The following is a 26,534-nucleotide window of genomic DNA, read 5'->3' as shown; positions in this document are numbered from 1 at the left end:
ACAATTGTTAAATTAGAACTATGAGATTCTGGAAATGTTTGTTACTGCAACATAGCCCACTTTAACTAATATGACCTCAAACCCAGATCTCTTTGATTTAAGGCCAGTGTTCTTAACCACTACGTTTTACAAGTACATACTCTTACCATGTTATATGTTGCTGCTTAAGGTGCCCATCCACAGCCAGGAAAATAGAAGATTCATGACTTCATTTGACTGATAGTTTGGCAAAGTATATGAGGATACATTTCATTTCACTAGGATGAAAAAAAAAAAAAAAAAAGTCTAATGATTAGAGCTGCCTAAAAGACATCTGAAGAAAAAGAGGCCATCTGAAGAATAATTAATGCCTTGATCATCAATGACTAAAAACCAGAACTATGGGATGACTTCAAGAAAATCATATATGAAGGTAGCAAAATGTCATTAAAGAGACAGGAAAGACAAGACCAAAATGGATGACAGAAGGGACTCTGAATCTTATGAAGTAAAAATCCTAGCAGAAGATTTCAAAGGTCAGCTGGGAAAAATGAAGTGAAGTATTATAGGAAAATGTACAAAGAACTGGAATTAGAAAATCAAATGGAAAGATAATGGTTGGCATTTCTCAAGCTGAGATAACTGAGGAAAAAATTCAAGCTTCAAATCACAAAGTGAAGGATTCTATGGGCAAAATATTGATCAATGAGAGAAACATCAAAATAAGATGGAAGGAATACACAGTTCTTGTACCAAAAAGAATTGGTCAACATTCAACAATTTCATATAATCTAAAACCAATGGTATTGAAGGATGAAGTCCAAGTTGAACTGAAGGATTGGTGAAAAATAAGATTTCAAGAATTGATGGAATGCCCATTGAGATATTTCAACAAATAGATGCAACACTGGAAAGACTCTCTCATTTATGCTAAGAAATTTGGAGAACAGTTACCTGACCAACTGACTGGAAGAGATCCAAATTTGTGCCCATTCCAAAGAAAGGTGATCCAACAGAATTCAGAAATTATCAAATAATTATTGAACAATATCATTAATACCACATGCAAATAAAATTTTGTTAAAAGTAAAAAATTGTTACAGCATTACATCAATAGAGAACTGCTAGAAACTCAAGGTAGATTCAGAGGAGGATGTGAAACAAGGAATATCATTGTTAATATAAGTTGGATCTTGGGTGAAAACAAACAATAAAAGAAAGATGTTTGCCTGCGTTTTACTGACTATGCAAAGCCATTCAACTGTGTGGATCATAAAAAATTATGGATAACATTACAAAGAATGGGAGTTCCAGAACACTTAATTGTGCTCATGAAGAATCTGTACATAGACCAAGGGACAGTCGTTCAAACAGAACAAGGGGACTGCATGGTTTAAAATCAGGAAAGATGTCTGTCAGTATTGTATCCTTTCACCATACTTATTCAATCTGTTTACTGAGCAAATAATCAGAAAAGCTGGACTATATGAAAAAGAATGTGACATCAGGATTGGAGAAAGACTCATTAACAACCTGAGGTACGAAGATCACACAACTTTGGTTGCTGGAAGTGAAGAAATTTTGAAGTTCTTAACTGATAAAGATAAAAAACTACAGCCTTCAGTATAGATTACATCTTAATAGGAAAAAACCAAAATCCTCACACCTGGACCAATAAATAAGCAACACCATGATAAATGGAAAAAAGTTTGAAGTTGTTAAGGATTTCATTTTACTTGGATCCACAATCAATACCCATGGAAACAGCAGTTAAGAACTGAAGTAACATATTGCATTGGCTAAATCTGCTGCAAAAGACCTCTTTAAAGTGTTAAAGAGCAAAGATGTCAATTTGAAGACTAAGGTGAGCCTAACCAAGCCATGGTATTGTCTAGTGCCTCATATAAATGTGAAAGTCAGACAAGGAATAAGAGAGACCAAAGAAGAATTGATGCATTTCAGTTGTGGTGTTGGAGAAGAATGTTGAATATACTATGCACTGCCAAAATAACAAACAAATCATTCTTGGATGAAATACAGTTGGAATGCTCTTTGGAAACGAGGATGGTTAACACCTTGTCTCATGTTCTTTGGTTATGATTTCAGGAGAGATCATTCCTTGAAGAAGGATATCTTGCTTGGTAAATTACAGGGTTGGTAAAACAGGAAAATCCTCAACAAGATGGATTGACACAGTGGATGCAACAATGGGCTTAATCATAGATTTTTTAGGACGGAGCAGGCCTGGGCAATATTTTGTTCTGTTGTACATAAGGCTATGAGTTGGAACCCAATCAATGGCACCTAAAAACAACAACAATACAAATGAGGTGGCTCAAGTTGTGATATGAACCTGATGTCAATCTTATTCTCAGCTCTACCACTGCTATTGGGTCTAGAAAAAGTTGCTTCATGTCTCTGGATCTCAGCTTCTTTGCCTATGGAGTAAGGCAGTTGACTTATATTGTAATAAAAGCTAACATTTTGACATTCTAGAGGATGATTCTTTACAGGATTCTTAGGAAAAATATACCAAACTTATTGCTTATAACCTTGGTTCTTATACATTAAATGCCTTATTGACAGGAAGAAAATAGTTATTTAAATATCAGCAGTTGAACTGGGTACACTATCTGGCAGCCTTCCATTTTCTAAATGGAAGGGAGAGGTCCTGTGGTACTTCTATTGATTTTAAAGAGAAGATATATGGATCCTATGGCTGACAGAGCTCTTGAAAACCACACAGATTGGCTTCAGTTGAACAAGGTAGTTTTTGAATAACTGGTTAACTAGAAGGGGGGAAAAATTACAGATTTTAAATGCTGTACTAATTTTCAGTACTTAGTATTCAAATTGTTGAATTTGCCAACAATGCTGGTATAATATGGAAAGTTCAGTCAGTCAGTGGGCTATTTAGTCTATAATGCTCAAAAAAAAAAAAAAAAAAAAAAAAAAACAGGATTCTTCTTATTCAGCAAAATTTGAACATATTTTTATAAAAATTGACCAAATAGACTTTCTTTTGTTGTTATTATGCAGGCATAGTGTGAGTCTAGTATTTGCTGGTATGCAATAAGTGGATATTTGTCCTGTACTTCAATCTTCAATCAATACAAATATCATCTTTTTAAAATTTTATTTTGATTTGGATGAGTTTACAGAGCCAATTTGTTCCATACAGCAGCTAACATACACTTTATGACATTGACTGCAATTGCTCACAATGCAACAGCTCCCCTCCCACTTCCTCCCCGTGGTTACCTCCTCCTCCCTGTGTCCTTCCTTCTCATGCACTCCCGCCCCAGAAGCTGTCTCCCTGTTCATATACAGCCCTTCTTTCTCCCATGATTGGTCTCTCCAAGGGGTACATCTACCTAATGTAAATGTTCAGCTCATATGTCTGTCTTTTGTTTGGCTGGAAGCCACAGGATTGGGTTCAATTCCAGACCTGAAAGGCAGGTAGGGGTCATAGTCTCAGGGATCCCACCAGGTTCTATCAGACCAGCAAACCTGGTCCCTTTTTTTTTTTTCCTTTTTTTATGATTTTGAGTTTTATTCCACATCGGTCTCCCACTCCATGCAGGATCTCCTACCTACATAGATCCCTCTCTGAGTGGTTAACAGTGGAAGCTGTGTACTATCTAGTTCTTCTGGTCTCATAGTCATATAGGCTGAGGATCACATGGTATACCACTTTCTTGGACTAATAATTCAGATATCATTTATTCAATACCTATGGCATGTCACTTTCTGTTTTAAAGTTAGAAATAAAGAAATGAAAAGAGATAAGCCAATCCTCTAAGAGTTCAGTTTGGTATGGGAGAGAAATATCCATGTGAAGTTTGATCTTTGGAAGTTATACCAGTGCTAGAAAAATTGACTTGAGCATCATCAACCTCTATATAGTAGGTGAAAACAGGAACAATGATGTGTTCCAACTACAGAATGGGATCTTCAGGAATCCCAATATGTAAAGAGTTCACAGAAGAAAAACAATGTGTGGAGAAAAACACTGAATATAAAAATTCAGAGAAGTAAGCACAGAATTAAGAAAGTTTGTATCTTTATTTGAGTTCCCTAAGAGTCAGACTCTGAGAAGGGTTTGAGTATAAGAAGGTTAATTGGTGAATGATTCTTGGCAGTGCCAGTAGGGGAGGGAGGAGGTGAGATAGGAAAGGGAAGAAAGCCAGTGAAGGGTGTGCTGTCAAACAAGTTATAAACAGTTGGGGAACTGTGAGAATCTACGTAGACATCTGTCCCAAAGTTGTCTTGCACGAGGAGTAAAGGAGATGGGACATTTATACATTAACTGCCATTGGTTTATGGCTCTCCCCAGGGGTGATTAACTCCCTGGCATTCCTGGTCTGTCGTATGTACATTATGAGTGGTCTCCAGTAATCATTGAAGTGTGTCTGGTTCTGGTGGTTAGAACTGGACTGTCATGCATGGAAATGTTAAGGGCTTGAGAGATGTGGATGGGACATCAAAAGCATCTGCTATAGTTTAGTGCTATGAGAAGCAAGGACAGAGGGAGTTTCTTGGAAGATGAAGTGATAAACAATGTCAAAAAGACTGATCAAATAGTAAAAGGACAGAACTGCATGCTAGTTATAAACTGAGGGGAAGGTGCTAGTAGAAATGGAAAGAATAGAGATTTAAAAAGAAGTTTTTATAAAAGTAGATAGAGAGTGAATATATGAGAGAAAAAAATCCAGGAGGAGATGGAAGGAGTGTTTGTGTAGGGGTCAATATGTATAATTAAAGTAAGAAACTTATACACATATGGAAAATAATGATGAAAATTTTTTATTTGATTTAATTCATATATCCACTTATCCAAGAGACTCTCCTTGAACTGCCTATGCTCGCTTAAGTGCTACTTCTTTTCTTTCAAATGCATCCTTTGTTCATTTTTATGATATAACTTGCCACAGAGACTCCAAATTATTTATTTGCTGTTTATGCAAGGATGGTGTCAGGCCCAGAGAGAAGTTAAAGCCCCATTTGTTTCATTTGAGCTATAAAACATTGAATTACTTTGTGTCCAGCAATCTTAGTACACAGGGAGGGAAACTAAACCAGTATCCGGGGGTGTATAAACCTGGTCACATAGTGTCCAATGCAAACTGAGGATAGTCAAGTCATGTTGATGTTTTCCCCTCAGATATTGATGAGCTCTTGCATTGCAGCCCTTCATTGGAATACAAAATGATTTCTTTGGAGCAATTACATATATCCTAAACAGGCTCTAGATGGAGATAGTCATCTATTGTTCTTTTGTTTGTCTCAACAGCTGACATGAACAATCTACTCAACAACTAAAAGGAAGTAAATTAGAATTATTTCTCATCTTTATGTCCCTCAAAAACTCAGAGAAATGATTTAGAATATTATTTAAGGCAGAAAAGATATGAAAAATAATTTTGAATTGTTAATCCAGATAATTTATTAAATGGAGATGCTGCTGCTTATTGCCTCTTCCTATATATATATGTATATTTTCTAAAGATGATTCAAACCAATTGCCTTTTGATATGAAATAGATTTAATCTGAAATACAAAGGAGTTAAAACATTTCAATTTATTTTTTAAAACCTGCATATTATCAACAACAAGAGAGAGAAAAGTGTATCCAAAACAAAAAACAAAATTTGCAAAAGATCTCATAGGAAATGTTTAAGGAAATATCACTTTATTGTTATTTTAAACAGAATAATTCATATGCATCACTTTACCAGTAACTGGACTGCTCTTTATGCTGTGCACATAGTTTAGGACTTTAGAGGAAAAGAAAAGGAAACTTAGTATGATACATAGAGAGAGACATGGAGTAATGGAAGGAAAAGATAACCAATTTCTAACACATTGGGCACACTTGCCTATATAATAACCCTTCGCAGCAGTGTGGGATTACCCAATAAGCAAGGCATGCACGGGTTTGCTTGTGTTTATTTACTAATCTGTAAGGAATTACCTGATAGAAAGAGATCTTGGCACTCACATTGTCTTCGAAGCCCAAGACCTTGCTTACTGGGTACTCACTCTGCCTCTGTTTCTGAACTCCATTTTCTCAGCTGTCAATTGGGGAAAGTTTTTCCTGCTGTACCTATTTTGTAGACTGACCAGGAAAGGCAAAAAAAATAAAAATCATTGTGATGCAGAGGCGCCGTAGGCTGGAGGCACAGGGCGGCAAGGCCTCTCGTCTGTGGGTTGATTGAGCACTGGCACTACCCGGGGCTCTGGCGGGTGCTCCTGTTCGACTTGGACTACGCGGTGGGAGAACCGTGCCTGGTGTCTTGGTCTGAAGCGGGGACCTTGGAGTGAGGGATGGCCCAGGCCTCTCCTGGCCCCTGGTCCTCACGTAGGAGCTCTGGGATGACCTGAGCCAGAACACAGTCCCCTATGGCTGGCAGGGCCAGGACGGAGCTGTTTGCCTCCTCCAAGGGGAGGTATCCAGACTGCATTCAGTGTTATGGTTGGTAAAGGAGGCATCTGAATGGTTCCCGGCCGGACCAGCACGTTGATTCACTTGACTATGCTTTCAGACCCAGTGGCGCTGTGATCAAAGGCTTCGAGGACCATGTGGACACCAAGAATTCCTTCTATTGTTTCAGTATGAACACGTTATAGACCTCCCTCATCAACTACTGCGACCTGGGCTTCACATCTGTGCCTCAAGGACAGGACTTGTGCTATACCTTCTTCCATTCAGACCTCTCAACTGCATGATGCTGAGGTGGGCCATTCTGGGTGTTCTGTCTCCGAGGGCCTGGAAAAAGGAGACAATCCTCATACTTATTTTGGACCATCTGTGGTAGCATAGTGCCTAAGGCACTTGACTGCTAACCAGAAGGCTGGCGGTTCAAACCCACCAGCCACTCCTCGGAAGGAAGGTTGGGCATTCCTACTTCCGTAGTGATACTGCCTTGGAAACCCAAGGAGGGGTCGCTATGAGTCGGGCCGACTAGATGGCAAACAACAACAACAACAATTTTGGACCATCAGCCTTTGCCTGAGAATTCAACCTAGTACATCTGACCTTCATGCACTATCTGAGAGAGAGGTTTTTGAAATCCAAACTGATTAACACAGCCATTAGATACAATTTCCTGCCTAGGACTGGGACTCTCATGCTGCTAACAGTTTTGCATACCTGTGACTAGGTTAAAAACCAAAACCAAACTCACTGCCATCAAGTCAGATCCAACTCATAGCGACCCCTCCTCTGATTTCCGAGGCGGTATCACTACGGAAGTAGATTGCCCAAACTTCCTTCTGAGGAGCGGCTTGTGGGTATGATCTACCAGTCTTCTGATTCGCAGGCAAATGCCTTAGGCACTGGATTTATCTTAAGTTAGTACTGGAAATTTTCTCAGCACTATTTCTATTGATGGAAGACACCACTGAAATTTTATGCAAACCATGATCTGAGTATTGAGGCCAATCTGTGGAGGAGCTTGCCTAAGGCTGGCATCATTCATCAGTACCAGCACTGACTCCAAAGTTTCTGAGCCCTTTGGATCTTCTTGCCAAGCTGTGGCTCTCATCTTCTCAGTGGTTGAAGTCTTTTTTCTTGTCTTTTCAACCTATAAGAGGGGCTTGAGCTTCTCACTACCTCTCTCCTTCTTCCCAATGGGGTATATAAGAGGTAAATAGTTGAATTCTGTTCAGTGAGGCCCAACTGATCTTGCACTTGGCTCTTCCAAGAGAACTCACTTCTAGGCCTGAGATAGAGATTCCAAATTTGGCCAAGGAAAAAATGGCCTACTTCACTGGATTTCTTCTAAAATAAAGTTGGCAATCCCAAGAAGATAAACAGATGTCTTCTCAGCTTGCAAGGGGCAGGCATACCTCATGGCTGAGCATCTTGATGGCACCTTTAGGAATGTCAGTCAAAGTATTCACGACTTTCAGTTAACTAAGACCAAGTAGCAGTAGAGGCAGCAAATGCCATCTGCCTCACCCAAATCCCCTCCTATGTGAAGATTTCACAGAAAACTCCAAGTAATTCTTCAGCAACTCAAAGATAAGTTTTAAGTATTTTTCTGTAATATGTTCCATCTCTAGAAACATGAACAACTTGCTTATGCCACATGGAAAGCATTTTTACCTGATAAAGTAGGAGCACAAAAAGCTGAGAATAAAAGGCAGACTGTATTTTAAGACTGCATAATTGCATAAATGATGAATAAGAATTTTTTTTCTTTTGTGTTGGGAAGATAGAGAAAACATATAAAATGCAAGGTGTTTAGTGTGAAGATCAAAAAACATGTGAGGTTTCTGGGTATTTGATGTAAGATGGCTTGCAATGAGTAAATTCCATTATACATTTATTGCCCCATGTTAAGGAAAGGAAAAAAAAAAAAAACTAGGTAAAACTTTAAAAAAAAAAAAAAAAAAAAAAAAAAAAACTAGGTATGAGCCCTCAGTAAAATCATGATTTTAATTAATTTGACTGAGTTAGCTGATAGTAAATTTAATAATTTTAGATAAAAGCTGTACCTTTTGGGCTTTTATTGGGACTGGTTGCTTATCAGACTGATTTAAGGAAGTCACATGTGACATCCCATTTAATCAAACCTATAACTTAATGGCTTGGTGACTAGTAGTTTTGTACAGTTTCATGTACTATACTTGGCACTGCAAGGAATGTCTCCAGAGAGTAGCTGACAGGACACCTTCTAAGGCAGCATTCACCTTAAATTGTACACCAAGGGTCAGGATCTGGCCTTCAGTTCTGTGGTTTTGGAAGATGGATTTTATTATTGTACTTTACACAAGGGATGAACTGCAACCAAGCAACTAAGAATCAGTAAGCTGCTACTTTAATAAATACACAAGAAATCTGATAAACAAACCAAAATTGATTGTGACAGTGTTATAAAAGATGATATATACATGGGGGTCATTATAGCAGCCTTTGAATATAAACGGAGCATGCCAGGACCTAGAAGTGAAAGCTCAGTGCTTGAAAATAACGAAGTTGTGGATCTAACCCCCTGATTTATTTTCCTGATCTTGAAAAGCCAACTGACTTTGCTGTCCCTTCATTGCATAATCTGCAAAAGTGAACTATGGGTAAAGCACCAAAGGTAAAGCTGTCTGTAAGTACAAAGTACTAAGATAATTAGCCACAGGAGATTGCGTTGTTCAAAGCTCCGGTTCCCTGCTACTCTAGTTGGTAGGAGAGTGTTCTTATATTTTTAAAATTGACATTTGGACTTCTGAGGAGGAAAAAAAAACTCATTTCTACATGAGGATGGCTGAGTAACTTTGAAGAGGCTGGGAGTGGGCTAGGATTTTCTTCCTGTCTGCCCAGGTTGAAGTTAAGTCCAGACAAAGAGCAACAGAGTTGAATTGCTTCTTTAAAGCAGGCTGGATAACCTCACATGCTCAACATAAGTGTATGGTTTAAATGCAATGACTCGCCCCACCCAACTATTTTACTGAGGAATAATACATAGAATAGTAATTATAACACTATGCATCTCAAACAGGCATGCATACCCCTTTATGTCATTACAGTCATTACAGTCATTACAGTACTGATTAGCAAACTTAGTGTGGTTTCTCACCACTGAAAATGTCAGATTGTACACTCTCCCATTAGCTAGATGTGGACTGAACTCTATTATAGATTCATGACCTACTGGCTCCATTTGTTGTCCAAAGATCTGTAGGGCAGACACTGAATTTTCTTCCCTAATTTTGAGTGCTACTCATTAATCTCTATGTATACTTCACCCTGGTTTGTTTTCTGCCATTATTTTGTATATTAATGAACACATTTGACCCATAAAGACATGCATGAAAGTTTTACAAAAATGACAAGGCAAATTACATTAAGAAAATTCTTGCTTTATTTATTTGTTTAACTTTTTATTGTGATTTGGGTGAAATTTTACAAAGCAGATTTGTTTTATATTCAACAGTTCATACCCATTTTGTTTTGTGATATTGATTACAATCCCTGAAGTGTAATACCTCTCTTCCATCTTCTTCTCTATGATTACCCTTTCCCTGTGTCTTTTTAGTCTATGCATTCCTGCCACCATACATTTCTCCCTGTGCAAATGCTTCAGTTCTGATCTCCCATGACTGATTGTTCTAAAGATTGCATTTCCCTGGTGTAGTTGTTTATTTCATAGGCCTGTCTATTGTTTGGCTGAGAGTTAAGACATGATATTGAGTTGAATTCCAGGCCCAGAGTGTGACTGGGGGCCATAGTCTGAGTTTCACCAGTCTCTATCTGACTAGTAAACATGCTTTTTTTTTTTTTTTTTAATATATTTTATTGAAATATTATTTGTGTGCAGTGAAATATACAAAACTAAAGTGACATGGGTCAATGCATTTTCTTTTCCCCAGTATTCTCTCCCTTCCCCTCCTACCCCTGGTAACCAAGAAAATTTCTTTCCGTATATGAACCTTTTCTTGACTTTTTACAGTAATGAACTAGTACTATATTTGTCCTTCTGTGATTGACTTACTTCACTCAGCATAAGGTCCTACAAGTTCATCCATGTTATGTGGATTTTGCAGATTCTGCATTATTCTTTAGTGTTGCACAGTATTCTGTTGGTGTATGCACCATAGTTTGGTTATCCATTCTTCTGTTGATGTGTATGTGGGCTCTTTCCATCTTTTTGCTATTGTAAATAGTGCTGCAATGAACATGAATGTGCATGTATCTGCTCTTATTTAGGATTAAAATGGTCTTTTTTATGTGTAAAAAAATTCTTGCATATATATACAAGAATATATATATATATATAGAGAGAGAGAGAGAGAGAGAGAGAGAGAAGAGAGACAGAGACAGAGAGAGAGAGGAGTTCTGATGGCATAGTGCCTAAGGCATTTGACTGATAACCAGAAGGCTAGTGGTTCAAACCCACCAGCCACTCCTTGGAAGGAAGACTGGGCAATCTACTTCTGTAGAGATATCGCCTGCAAAGCCCAAGGAGGGGTCGTTGTGAGTGTGTAGTAGATTGCCCAACCTTCCTTCTGAGGAGTGGCTGGTGGGTTTGAACTGCCAGCCTTCTGGTTAGATGTCAAGTGCCTTAGGCACTATGCTACCAGAGCTTCTCTCTCTCTCTCTCTCTCTCTATTAGGATTTCCTAGGCTGTGCTTTTTACAGGAGCAGATCACCAGGCCTTTTCTAGCATGGAGCTGCTGGTGGTTTTGTACCACTGACCTTTTGCTCAGCACCCCGAGTGTTTAACCATGGGGTCCCTAGGGTTCCTTTCCTTTAGGTTAATTATTCTGAAATCTCTCTCTAGGTTGCCTTCACTCTTGAGAGTCAGTTGATATTTCTAAGTACCAAATAGATAGTTTGGAGGGATGTCCTGTCTTCAACTCCAAATTTACATTTAAAATGAATTTGCTTACTTCAATGCATATCTTCTTCTATGGCTGATTTACTCTTTCTCTTAGTCCATTGTCTCCATCTGCATTTTCCAGCTTCCCTTACAGTTATATTGGAGGCACATGACTAGTCTGGTCAATGGACTGTGAGCAGAAGTAGTAGATATAAGTGCAGATGTAAGAGCTGGTATCTCTCTTCCATTTCTTTTTACCTTACAATGTTTTAGAAGGCAAATGTTCCAGATGGCATAGCTAGAAGATAAAGGAGTATTTCTACCCCACACTGTATTTTACCTGAGTGTAACATAGTATTAAGCCACTGAAATTTCAGTTTATTTGTTATGAAGATGCATATGCCCATTTTGATTAATAGGAATTCCTAGATGAAAACTGTGCCAACCTGGAGCAGTTATGTCTTATCCAAAGAGGGCAGCTACTTCTTTGTCATAGCACATTATTTCCATGTACAAATGTAATTATAAAGTGCCCCATCTGTTTTATTTATTTTAGGTGAAGCCACAACTTAGATTTTCATGTGAAATCTCCCAGTGTTTAAATGTCACTTCAAGTTGTTGAAGCACAATTCTGGCCACACAAATTATCTGTATTCTGCCTCTGGGTGGCTTGTTTGCAATTCATGAACTGGGTGATCTTTAGGACTTTCTCAGCCCTGGAATGCTATGATCCTATAGTCCAAGAAAACAATGCTGCATTTGCCTGTTCAAACACTGTGATGGTTAATTTTATGTGTTATCTTGGCTAGACTTTGCTGCTCAGTTGTTTGATCAAATACTAGTCTCTATGTTGCTGAACAACATATGTAATTTGCATTTAAATTAATTTCCCTTAAGTAAAGTAGATTATCCTCCATAATGTGGGTGGGCCTTATCCAATTAGTTGAAGGTCTTAAAAGCAAAACTGGAGGTTTTCCCAAGGAAGAATTCTGCTTCCAAACAATAAATGGACATTTAGCCAGCACACTTCTCTCTCCCCCAACACTTGATCTTGGGAAACAAGAATGCCAGAATTTCTAATTTGTCACACGACCTACATACAGATTTTGGGCTTACCTACCTCACAGTTGTGTGAGCCAGTTATTCAAAATAAATCTCTGTCCCGAGAGCCCTGATCAAGACACAAGTCAGTCACCACTGGTAAGAAGGGCAGATGTACATAGATTGCTACAGAATAATGCTATAAAAACACTAGTTTTACATAATTGTGTTCATAATTGTAACTGCTTTCCAAACAAAACAACAAAACCTATGCAATGCAATGATTACTTATTTTCCACTTCTACATGCTTCAATTCTCCTATCTGTTTTTCCAAGTCCTCAAGTTCTCAAATTCTCAAAATGGAGCTGCCTAGCCTTTAAAGTCTTACACCACTTACTTAGGACCATGTTATCATCACATAAACATGACATGCTTATTTATTTTGGCTTATATAACTTTGTTAATATGCCCTCCATGTTGTGATCATCATCCCTTTGCTTAACCAAATCATATTAATCTTCAACTTATTCAAAGAAACTTTCCTTGGTCACTGTAGTCACACCAGGCCACTTACATTGTCAATCCTTGGAGCATTTATAGCTCAAAACACATAAGTTGTCTTCAACTATATTATAATGTATTGATAGCTTTCTTCTAAGTGCATCAACTTTCTCTCTCAAACCAGAATGAATGAGCACTGAAGTATATGACTCACACCACTTTTATGCTTCTTAAAGTGCTTAGCACTACTCTTTAGCATCATGTAGCAAATTTTCCTGTGTCACCCAGACTATCTTTCTTAAGACCACGGATCACTCAAATATTCCTTCAGCATCAATGTGTTTGGTAACACCCTATTATGAAATGAAATGTATCTCTAAAAAAAAGTGTATTGAAATCCTGATTCCTATACCAGTGAACACAACATTGATTATGTTCTTCCTAAATTTAGAGAACAAACGGAAAAAATAGATTTGAAGGACACATTGAATACCAGTGACTGAAGACCATATCAGTTGTGGGATGACATCAAGAACATCGTACATGAAGAAAGCAAAAGATTATTAAAAAGACATAAAAGGTAGAAAAGATCAAGATGGATGTCAGAAGACACTCTGAAATTGTCCTGGAACAGAGAAGAGATAAAGTGAATGGAAGAAATGATGAAATAACAGAGCTGAACAGAAGATTTCAAAGGGCAACTTGAGAAGACAAAATAAAATACTATAAAGAAATATGCATAGACCTAGAGTTAGAAAACCAAAAGGGAAGAACATGCTCAGCATTTCTCAAGCTGAAAGAGCTGAAGAAAAACTTCAAGCCTCAAATTTCAATACTGAAGAATTCTATGAGCAAAATATTGAATGATATAGACTGCGTCAAAAGAAGCTGGAAGGAATATAAAATCACTGTACCAAAAATCATTGGTTGATGTTTAACCATTTTAGGAAGTAGCATATGATCAAGAACCAATGGTACTGAATGAAAAAGTCCAAGTTGCACTGAAACAAATGAGAAAAAAAAAGGGGGAGTCTACAGGAACTGGCAAAATACCCACTGCATGTTTCAACAAATGGATGCAACACTGGAGGCACTTATTTATGCCAAGAAATTTGGAAGACTGCAACCTGGCCAACCAACTGGAAGAGATCCATTTTTGTGCCTATTACAAAGAAAGATGATCCAACAGAATGTGGAAATTATCGAGCAATATCATTAATAACACACATAAGTAAAATTTTGCTGAAGTAAAAAAAATGGCAGCTGCAGTATATTGACAAAGAACTTCCAAAAATTCAAACTGTATTCAGAAGAGAATGTGGAATGAGGACTATCATTGCTAATGTCAGATGGACCTTGACTGAAAGCAAAGAAGACCACAAAGTTGTTTACCTGTATTTTATTGACTATGGAAAGACATTCATTTGACTGTGTGGGTCATAAAAAATTATGGAAAAATTGTGAAGAATGAGAATTCTAGAACTCTTAATTATGCTCATGAGGAACCTGTACACAGACCAAAAGATTGTTGTTTGAACAGAATAAGGGAATACTGCAAGGCTTAAAATCAGAAGGGCTGTGCATCAAGGTTGTGTCCTTTCACCATATTTATGCAATCTGTATTCTGAGCATATAATCCAAGAAGCAGGATTATATAAAGAAGAACACAGCATCAGGGTGAAAGACTCATTAACCTCCTGAACATGACACGACCTTGTTTGCTGAAAGTGAAGAAGACTTAAGGCACTTAGTAATTGTTTTGGTTACCTAGTGCCACTCTGAAAAGAATATACCACAAATGGGATGGCTTGAACAAACAGGAGTTTATTCTCTTACAGTTCAGGTGGCTAGAAGTCTAAGTTCAAAGTGCCAGACTCTAGGGGCTGTGTGAAAGCCCCTCGACCTTGGGCTTCAGCTCTGCTTCTTGCTCCTGACCCACTGAAGCTAGAGACATCTCTTCACTCAGGCAGCTACTGGCTGCTGAGACTAACAATCCCAAACTCAACAAATAAAATAGCACAATTCTGATGTTACCAAACCACATGGCAGGCCATTAATTCAAGTCCATTGAAAGGCCCAAGGTCAGCAGAGCATGGCAGGCTGCTGAACAACAACACAGCTGCATGCAGGGTTCAAGCATGCCCTAAACTAGAGAGTATCCACAAGGCTTCTCCTTATATCCAGGAAGCAGACCATCCCTAGGGCAACTACTCAGCTTCTCACTGTAGATTCCACCATGGCGTTGATTACTAGTCTCATCATGGGGAATACTGCTGCCAAGCCACTCAATCAGCCAAATTGACACACAACCTTAATTACCACAGTAATGAAGATCAAAGACCACAGACTTCAGTATGGATTACACTTCAACATAGGAAAACAAATATCCTCAGAACTGGACCAATAAATGATATCACAATAAATGGAGAAAAGTTAGAGGTTGTCAGGGATTTCATTTTTCTTGGATCTACAATCAAAATCAACACCTATGAAAGCAATTGTCAACAAAGCAAAGGGAATATTGCACTGGGAAAATCTGCAAGAGACCTCTTTAAAGGGCTAAGGAGCAAAGATGTCACTTTGAAGACTAAGGTGCACTTAACCCAAGCCATCGTGTTTTCAGTCACCTCAAATGCATGAGAAAGCTGGACAATGAATGAAGAAGACTAAAAAAGTGTTCATGCTTTGAATTGTGGTCTAGGCAAATAATACTGAAAATACCATGGACTGCCAGAAGAATGAACAAATCTTTCCTGAAAAAAATGCAGCTGGAATTCTTCTTAGAAGCAAAAATGGCCAGACTTCGTCTCACCTACTATGGTCATGTTACCAGAAGAGACCAGTCCCTGGAGGATAGCACACTTGATAAAGTAGTTGTAGTTGTGTTGTTAGGTGCTATCGAGTCTTCTCCACCTCCTAGCGATCCTATGCACAGCAGAACGAAACATCGCCTATCCCGCGCCAGCTCCATGATCCTTGCTATACTTAAGCCCATCACCAGAACCACTATGTGAATCCATCTCATTGAGGGCCTTCCCCTCCTTCGTTGATCCTCCACTTTACTGTGCATGACATCCTTCTCCAGGGAATGGTCCCTTGGATAAGATGACCAAAGTAGTTGAGACAAAGTCTGGCCATTCTTGCTTCCAAGGAGCATTCCGGCTGCACTTCCTCCAAGATAGATTTGTTAGTTATTTTAGCAGTCCATGGTACTTTCATCATTCTTCACCAGCACCACAACTCAAAAGCATCAATTCTTCTTCAGTCTTCCTTATTCATTGTCCAGCTATCACATGCATGTGAGGCAATTGAAAATATCATGGCTTGTGTCAGGTGTACCCTAGTCCTCAAGGAGACATCTTTGCTCCTCAGCACTTGAAAGAGGTCCTTTGCAGCTGACTTACCCAGTGCTATACGTCATCTAATATCCTGTCTGCTGCTTCTATTGGCATGATTGTAGAACCAAGCAATTTGAAGTCGTTGACAACTTTCATCTTTTCTCTATTTATTGTGATGCTGCTTATAGGTCCAATGTGATAATTTTTGTATTCTTTATATTGAGGTGTAATCCATACTGCAGACTGTATTCTTCAATCTTCATGAGTAAGTGCTTCAATTTGATAAAGTAGAGGGTCAGCAAAAATGAGTAAGACCTTCAGCAAGATGGATTGACACAGTGACTGCAATGATAGACTCAAACATCAAGGATTGTGAGGATGGGATGGGACTGGGCAGTGTTTCATTCTGTTGTAGACAGGGTTGCTATGTATTGGAACTGACCTGATGGTATTTAACAACAACAAAAACATATATGTATATGTGATCCTTTCTGGAAATAAGATTTTCTTAGTGTGATAGTTGGAGCTGTGTGTCAACTTGGCTAGACCCCAGTTCTGTGTGGTTGTTCCCATGATGGGATCGGATGACTGTGTTCTGAGTGGCCAATCTGTTCAAGGGGAGTTTCCCTAGTGGTTTGACCTGCTTCCAGGACATCCAGAGACATCCTGGGAAGAGAGACATTCTTCTGTGGATTGGGATTCTGTTGTGCTGCCTACAACTGTCCTTGAGTGAGCAGTCCACCGTTTGGCCTGGAGATCTTGGATTCGTCATTGTTTGGAGTCAACAACTGGTGTACTGCCTGCCGGCCTTGAGCTTCTCAGCCCCTGTGTTTGCGAGAGCCAGGAAAAGCCTCCAGCTTGACGTTTGCTCCATGGACTTTGCACTTGCCAGCTTCTATACATTTGTGAGCCATTTTCCTAAGATGAATGTCTCTCTCTCTTTATGTATATATAAGCTTTGCTTGTTTTGTTTCTCTAGAGAACCCAGTCTAATACACTTAGTTATGTTCATTAGGTCAACCCATTTGGTGGATTGTAAATCTTATCACTTCTGAGTTATAAAAAGAACAGAAAGGAATAGATACAGACTCATGGAGAAGAGGAATTGAGAATGGGAATGGGAAAGAAAGATATCATGTGAGGATCCTCACAAGCCAAGGAATGCCAGAGAAACAAGGAATGTTCTTGACTACTGACAAAAAAGGAATTGACATGGCTGTGACTAGGATTTAGATTTTTAGCCTCTAGAGCTGAGAAAATAAAATATGTTCTTGAAAGCTACCCACTTGTAGGATTTGTGTTACAGCAGCACTAGGAAACTAAGGTATATTGTTTATCCTAGAAAGGTGATATCATAACTTGAAAGCATTCATGTCTTGTGGTGTTAGCTGGATATCTGGGATTAGGGCCAGAAATTAGCAACTAAGAAGGATCAATCAAATATTGAGTTGATAGAAGATGTTTACTCTCTGCACTAGAATCAGGGGTATTTCAAAGATAGCAGTATCAAAGGAGGACATAAACAGAGACTCAAAGTAAGAGCACAGCCTTAGGAAATTCTTGTCCTCTAAACAGAGGCCCACAGAGTCCTATGACCACCAAGAAGATCAGTTGCCTGGAATTTGTACAGCGCCTTTTTCTTCTTTAACCTCAACTCTCACATACCACAAACATAATATTTACTAATTTTCTAAAAATAATACTAAGCAATTGGTAAAACTTGTATGATTTTCTTTAAAGGAATAACACTCCAGAGAATACTTCAGAGAAAAAGGAGAAGTGGAACAGGGGAAATTAGACCTGGAAATTCATTAGAAAGAACAGAAGAAATGTATTCCAAGCATAAAAAATAGTAGAGAGCACAGAGGGAGGAACATGGTAGATGATAGAAAGATTAGATATATTGTAGACAGATAGAGATTAGTAGATGGATATATGGTTTAATAGTGATACAGATTCTGAGATTCTAAGAGATGTGCCATGATCCACTCAATTCCATCCCCATCATTTGTTACTTGATTTATTATGAGAAATACCAGACAGAATATATGAAGATTTAACCACTGCACAACATTCCTAAAAATGAAAAAAATTGTCAGGTAGGGAGAATTAATAAGAGAATTATGAATTTTGGAGGAGGTGGGGAAGAAGAAAAAAAAGAGAGAGTGAGCAAGTGGGCAGAAGTCAGACAGAACAGAACTGTGAGCTGGGGGGAGGGTAACATGTTAAGATGTTAAGAAGCTCTTTTTTTTTTTTTTTTTGCTTTTGCTTTATTATGTTATGCGTGATCTGTCCTTAGCTTGATTTTTGTCCTTTCTGGGTTAGTTGGTCAGTGGGGTAATGAGAAAGACTAAAAACAATGATTCTGTTTGGCTGCCTATGGCACAGCACATGGGAGATGATGGGTGTTATGGACTGAATTGTGTCCCTCCAAAATATGTATTGGAATCCTAATCCTGATACTTGTGGCCATAGTTCCCTTTGAAAATAGAGTGTTCTAAATGCTGTGTTAATTTAGGCCATATATCAGTGTAGGTTTATCCTAAATCTAATCACCTCTGGGTTACAAAAATAACAGAATAGACACAGAAACAGGAGCAACTGGGGGAAGACAGAGGGCACATAAAAATCACTAAGGGGCAGAGGAACTCTGGGGCTAGAGAAGTTGAAAGAGACAAGGCTCTTCTCCCAGAGCCAACAGAGACAGGGCCTTCCCCAATAGCTAATGCCCTGAATTCAGACTTCCAGCCCCCTGAACTGTGAGAAAATAAGTTTCTGTTTTCTAAGGCCACCAACTTGGGGTAATTCTGTTATAGCAGCCCTAGATAGCTAAGAAGATGGGACTGCCTGGGAGGTAAAGGGCCTAGTCAACAGGTCATTTTATAACAAAAAGGGCCAATGAGCCAAACCCACTGCACCCAACTCCAAATCTTGTGTCTAATTAACAATTACTATTTTTTCCTTCCATTTTCTATTTTCTGATTACTTCACTTGCTTTCAAGAAAAACAACTTTCCTGGATAAATTATATACAACTAGAGGAGAGGAAAATTTGAGAAAGCTGAGTCAGGGGAATTAACACTGAAATGATTTTTTACAAGCTTTAGAAACATTGTGACTCAAGCATAAAGTAATAATTCTCAGTGCTTTGAATATTTTATGTGGAGAAAAGGAGTTAGGCCCTGAGAGAAGAGAGTAAGAGATGATGTTCTGTATTGCATTCTTCACCAAGAGTGATGTCCAATAATTTTAGACATTAAAAAAAAATAACATGATATAGAAAATTGAGATGGTCATTGATCTCCTGTCAAGGGATTAACTCAGGAGATATGTGACTCCTGTTTTCCCAGCAAGACATGTGGTGTGTCTATGTCCTTTTATACACTGGGCTGAGCCCATATGAAGGCCTTCATTGTAGTTGTTTTTTTTTGGCTGTGATAGTGCCTTAGTTTCTGTTCTGGTTACCTAGAGCCACTCTAACAGAAAATACCACAAATGGGATGGCTTTAACAAACAGGAGTTTATTCTCTTAAAATTTGGAAGCTTTAAGTCCAAGTTCAAAGTGCCAGGCTCTAGGGGCTGAGTGAAAGCCCCTCAGCCTTGGGCTTCAGCTCTGCCTTTATCTAGCTTCCAGCCCATTGAAGCCAGAGGCATTTCTTCACTCAGACAGCTGCTGCCTGCTGAGGCTGACAAGCCCAAGGTTGACAAGGAAAAAGGCAAAGTCCTGATATTACCAAAACATATGGCAGGCCATTAATTCAAGTTCATTGTAAGACCCCAAGCCAGCAGAGCATGGCAGGCAGAACAATGACATGGCTACATGCAGGGTCCAAGCATGTCATAAGCTAGAGGTCTCTTTCCAAAGCTGCTATTTATATATGGAAAGTAGACCACATACCCAAAGGCAGCTACTCATCTGCTCCCAGTAGATTCCACCATGGAGTTGATTACCATTGCCATCATGGGGAATACTACATCCACCTGCCCAACCATTCAACCAGGCTCAGCCAAGTTGACACACAGACATAACCACCACAGTTTCTAAGACTGCTTCTTCATGGATGAGGAAGAAATGTGGAGCCCTCAGCAAGGCACATCTGTCCAGGACCACACAGTCTCCATCCATGCTTGCAGACTCTAATCTTCCTATCTCTGGTCTCTGCCCATCTGGAGTTCTTGACTTGCCTGCTTCTTTTTGTCTTAGAAGACTTCCTCACCTTGGCTCACTGCCTAGATTGTTAAAACTTCCAGGCCTTTTCTGCTCAGCTAGATTCCAGACCCTTGCACTCCCAGGCTCAACTGCACAAAACTTTGTGAGATTCTTGGTTGTTCAAATTACTACCATGTCTTCTGTTCTTTACTGCCTAACGACTTGTGGGAGACTTTAGCTACATGAACTTGCTAAACTTTACTGAATGTTTACAGTGTTCCAGGTACTGCCCTAAATGGTTTATTCATAACAACAAATTTAGTTCTTGTGGTGATCACATGAGGTCAATATTATGATCATTAAATAATTTGCCCAAGATCACCCAGATATTATTAGGTGACAGAGCTGAAATTCAAATCCAGTTAATTTGGCTCCCCAAACTTGAACTCTTAACCATTGCACAAAATGGCTCTATAAATAAACAACCAGATGGTAGAATGTAAAGCTAGAACAGCAGACTTAATCACTCAGTATTTATCATAGTTGTATTATGTTCCAGTCTCTGAAGGATGCAATAACAGATTTTAAGTTATATCATATAATAATTTTGCATTCTCTAAGTCACAATTAGGAGCTCTGGTAGCATAGTGGCTAAAAGCACTTGATTGCTAACCAGAAGGCTGGTGGTTCAAACCCACCAGCCACTCCTCGGAAGGAAGGTTGGGCAATCCTACTTCCGTAGTGATACTGCCTCGGAAACCCAAGGAGGGGTCGCTATGAGTCGGGGCCGACTCAACAGCACATAACAACAATAACAACAACAAAGTCACAATTTAGTGAACTGTGAAATCAAGGAGTATAATCAACAGTAGATGAAAAATGCAGTCTGATTTGTTAAGATAGCAGAAGGGAAAGAGTGAGCAGTCCCAGAACAGAAGATCAGGGTCAAGCTGGAGTTTGATCTAGATTCACATATAGTATTTGAGTCTAAGAAAACAATGAAGTGGTGGCAGTTCCATGGAAGGAAATCCTCCATCACCACCAGCTGCCATTGAGTCAATTACAACTTATGGCAACCTCATGTATGTAAGTAGAACTGTGCTTCATAGGGTTTTCACAGGCTGATTTTTCAGACGTAGATCATCAGGCCTTTCTTCTGAAGTACCTCTGGGCAAAACTGAACCTCCAACTTTTTGGTTAGCAGATGGATGTGTCAACCCTTTGCACCATCTAGATGCAAAGTAAGTCACAAGGGCACAGTGTATATAGGAAGTAGTTAAGAAATTAAGATGAAGCCTAGAACAAAAGCAGAAAACAGAACTAGAGGTTATGGCTAGAACTTAAAAGACCATACACATGGGATCAAGGAGTTTGCCTACAGGATGAAGGTAACGTATTCCCATGAGCTATTGTTGTGTGCCAGTGAGTTGATCCCGACCCATAACAACCCTGTATAACAGAGGAGAGGTTCCCCATAAGGTTTCCTAGCCTGTAATCTTTACTGGAAGAGATAGATTGCCATGTCTTTTCTTCCATGGAGCCTCTGGATGGGTTAGAACCACCAACATTTACCTCAGTAGTTGAGTGTTTAATCCTTGTGCTACCAGGGCAGTTGGAGTTATGATCAATGTTGTCGTATGCCATCAAGTCGATTCTGACTCATAGCAACCCTATATATAGGATAGAGTAGAACTTTCCCACAGGCTTTCCAAGACTGTAATCTTCATGGAAGCAGATTGCAAGGTCTTCTCTCTCGCAGAGCTGCTAGTGAAATCAAAACTCCTCTTTTTGGTTAGCAGCCAAGTGATTAACAACTGTGTAATCAGAGCTCCTCAGTTGGAGCTACGAGAAGTCAAATAAGACATTATACAGTCTCATGACTTACAATAGTCATTAAGTAGTGAGCAAGGGAGGGATGAATCTGAGTGACATTTGGATGCAGGGTCAAAAGCCCTAGTGAGTGACTGCATATGGGAGGTAACATAGAGTGAGTTGTTGAAGACAATGAGAGCCAGAGAACCTGGGCCCTCTCACCCATGGATAAGTAGCTTCTTCATTCATCTTGTTCTTCAGCCAACAAGCCTGAAACGCAAGGTCTTTACCTTCACTACTCTGTCTTCCTTGACCTCCAAAAAAGGGAGAATGAAGCTGTGGTTGACTCTGAGATGATCTCTGGCCAAATCCTGCTTGGTAACAAGATCAATACTAACAAGTACCTACACCACTTATGGAATTTGTGAGTCTACATTTAGAAATTGCATTAACTTGTCAGCCGCTGTTCTTTAACTACCTAGGAGAACTCCTAAAGTAATCTAGATAGCCACTTCTTAACCAGAGAACAGTGCATTGCTCATTCAGACCTTTAATTTTGCTCTGGGATGTGAGAAGGGAGAAAGGACAAAGCACTGTTTTGCAAAGGGCTCTGAGGGCAAGTGTGCTCTGCTGAGCAGCAATCTCAGGTGTAGGTATAGAAAAGGGGACATGGAAAATGCACCATGTACAAGCCATTCCAATTTAGGACTGGTTTTTGTGTGATAAAAAAGAAAAGTGGCCGTTGAATTGATTCCAACTCATGGCACCCTCATGTACTATAAAAGATTTTCAATCACTGATTTTTTTTCTGAAGTAGATCACTAGGTCTTTTTTCTGAGGAGTCTCTAGGTGACCTTGAACCTCCAACCTTTTGGTTAGTAACCAAGAAAATTAACCATTTTCACCCCCCAGGAATTTTTATGATGCTGGTGTAAGGTTAAAATATGTAACCTTACTGAAATAAGTAAGGTTATGTCAGAACAAGACCCCTTGAACATCTCTGAGGGACTTCAGGAGTCTGACATTTTCTTCTATAAGGAACTTTTAATAGAAATGTCAATAGACATACAAAGGTATAGAGATTCGGAGATTCTTATATGTAACTAGAGTCTTTGGAAACTAGCATATGGCTTGTTGTACTTGGTTTTTATCTCCTGTCTTCAGAAGAAAGAGTAGAACTTGGCTTGATGTGTGGGGTTCCCTCACTAACTGAGATTTGCTACCATAAGTGTCAACTACCATTGAAATTGCTCTTAATAGTATTTCCCTTCTCAGGGCCCCAGAACAGCAAGAGAAGGAAAAAGACTGTGGTTAATGTAAATTCATCTCTCCTTCCTTGACTATAATTTCAAACCTTTGCTCTCTAGCACAGCCACTTGATAGTGGATGATGATTCCCAAGTCACAGAGCTGTCTCAGACCAAGTCTGGATTGAGTTTGAGTTTCAGTGACCTCTGTATCCAATCTGTTGTCCTATTCGCTACTGCCAATTGAAATATCCAAATATTAATTTTTTATGTTACTTTATCACATGCTACTTGTCTGTTATGCTGAGACATTTTCAGCTTGTTCAACTATGACTCCTTTTATTCAAATGAAAGTCAGAATGTTAAGTAATATACAAGTCAGTGTCTCCATACCCCCAAAATTTTTTTTTCACTGCCATTGACTCATATCTGACTCATACTGACCCCTTCTTGGGTTTCTGAAGTGATATCTCTACAAAAGTAGAATGCACAACCTTCCTTCTGAGGAGTGGCTGGTGGGTTTGAACTGCCAGCCATCTGGTTAGCAGTCAAATGCCTTAGGCATTACGCCACCAGAGCTCTTTAAGGACTAATAACAATGAATGAAATGGGCTGATCTGAGTCTTATTTATTTAATTTGATTTCACAATCCTAAGGGACCTTTTCTTCTTTAGAGATTTTGTAGCATAGATGGTTTAAATTTTAATCTCTAAATTTCACTAATATGATGCAGTTTATAGCCAGCATTACCATTATGTTTATTCTAACTTATACATCTGATACCTGATCTTGTGAAAAGATGCCAATCAATTTAAAGGTAGAGGCAAAGAAAACCTTGGTAGTGATTTGGCGAGATCTTCCACTCAAGGGCTGGAATCAAGGTACTCTGAGCTATGGAAGCAGTAGGATGAGGCATGGGTGAGAGATGATAATAGATGCCAATGAAGCCCAGTTTCCATATCTGGGATGCCAGAAGTGGGTAGTACTCAGCCACTCTTCTATAAACACAGAAATCTTTCTCCTAGGCCGAGTTTACCAGATAAGCTAAGTATTCCTAATAGATACAAGATTTATGTTTTCTGTCTCTATGCTATGCTTGAACACTCAGCTTAGTCAATGGGGAATTAGTAAGAAGCATATTCATGCGTAATTGGTTGAAATATTTTTTATGAGTCAATAAAATGGGAATATAATCCTTTAGAACATCTAAACCCACAATAACTCAGAGAAGCCACTTTGTGTGATTTATATAATCACACAAAGTCCTCAAATACAAGCATGCTTTAGTCTGTGATGGCTGCATAATAAATTTAGCTGATGATAACAAGAGAGACTGTACATCAAAAAGCAGCTCCTATCACCCAACTTTTGCCAATTCAATTTTTTATAGATGTACAACTTACTGACTATAATTACCATAAATGGCTGTGCACCTCTACCCTTTCTAACTGTCCTCTTCCCTCCCACTCCTGATAATCACCTATAAACTTTGATCACTATACATTTGCCTTTTCTTATCTTTTTATGTAAGTGATTTCCTACAATATTTGTCCTTTTGTGATTGACTTATTTCACTCAGCACCATGTCTTCAAGCTCCACCCATATTTTAGCATGTGTAGAGATTTCCTTTCTCTTACTTGCTTAGTAGTATTTCATTCTATGTATGGACAATATTTTGTTTATTTATTTATCTACTTATGGATATTGAGGATGTTTCCACCTTTTGGCTGTTGAAAATAGTTCTGCAATGAACGTTGATGTACAAGTCTAGACTGAACTGACAAAAGTGCAGTGATAGATATAATTAAAACCAAGCTGAGGCTGCTTATATGCAACCAAAACCTTATTTGATTTCTTGATGTTGAGGATTAGGGTTATGGTCCATGGGACTTCCCAGTTAATTGGCCTAATAATATGTTTAGTGCTTCTGTTCTACCACCTAGTTTGTTTCATAGTGTCTAGGCCCTTGAAAACTTACAACAGGATATCAAAGATACAATTGATCTCCAATTGCCTGGAGCAAAAAAGAAAGAAGGAGCCTCCGGGGCAGGAGAAGAACAGGAAATATGCATTACTTGCCTCCTTGAATAACTCCCACCTGTGTTATGAGACCAGAAAAACTGTGTGGTGCCCAACTATCATGACTGAACACTTTGATCAAGGTTTCCATAGAGGAATACTGATTGAAAAGGGGAAGATGCAGAACAGAATTTCAAATTCACATGAACTCCTGACTTTCTGGAGCCACGAAGATCAGATGAACCCCTGAAACTATTGCCCTGTGATAATCTTTAAAACTTAAACCAGAAATATCCCTTGAACTCTTCTTAAAACCTACAATAGTTTAGCTTAATGAGTAAAAAATGTCTGCCTTGAGCATTATGCTCTCTTAAGAACTATTTCTATGGGATCAAATTGACAACACCAACGAGAAAGATTAGATAAGAAACTTAGGGGGCAGTGAGTTTATGTTCATGGAGGAAACAACTCAGAAAAGTGAGAATGTTTGTACAACTTGAAGGATTTAATCAATGTTATTGAATTGTACATGTAAAACTGTTGAAATGGTGTGTGTTTTGCTATGCATATTCTCAACAACATAAATAAAGAATTTTTTAAAAAAATGATATGATAAATGAAAGTGATCTCTTACTCTTCTTCACTTTTTGATTGGATCCTTTACTGAATGCCTTTAGAAAGAGGTTGAGCTGGTTACTTTTGTTGTGTTGGGATGGAGACATCCATAGGACATTGAAACTAAGGTTTATTGACTGATAATTGCAATTGTAGCAGGCCGGAAGAGCAGGAGAAAGGGGATAAAAGCCAGGAAGCCAGACAGAGGTAAAATCAGCCACAGGGACCCAGGTGGGGGTGATACGAGAGGTCTCCCACAGCTAGACAAACTTGTCTGTCGGTTTGTCCTACTGTGGTGACATATAGACATGAGTTTTGAGGCTGAGCCTCTGGTGTTTCAAACCCAGCAAGATGCACCTGGTGCACAGGTAACAGCCCAGCTTATAGACTGAGACAGACTGGAAAGAAGGAAGAGGCCGTCCACTTCTCAAAGAATTGGCCAGGGAAAACCTTATGAATAGCAAAGAAACATTGTTTGGTACATTACCGCGCACCTTTAGCAATAGTCCGTTTA

At 39.0% G+C, this 26,534-nt stretch overlaps 1 pseudogene; it reads left to right on the top strand.

The window, feature by feature from the left end:
• The first annotated feature begins 3,903 nt into the window (after positions 1-3,903).
• Positions 3,904-7,475, top strand: LOC122150775 (annotated as a pseudogene).
• Positions 7,476-26,534: the final 19,059 nt, after the last annotated feature.

The sequence above is a fragment of the Orycteropus afer genome, unplaced genomic scaffold (genome assembly GCF_000298275.1).
Source record: "Orycteropus afer afer isolate SDZICR_OR568_19922 unplaced genomic scaffold, OryAfe1.0 scaffold00231, whole genome shotgun sequence".
Lineage (NCBI taxonomy): Eukaryota > Metazoa > Chordata > Mammalia > Tubulidentata > Orycteropodidae > Orycteropus > Orycteropus afer.
The sequence above is the reverse complement of the archived record's forward strand: the minus strand, read 5'-3'. Positions and strand labels throughout refer to the sequence as shown.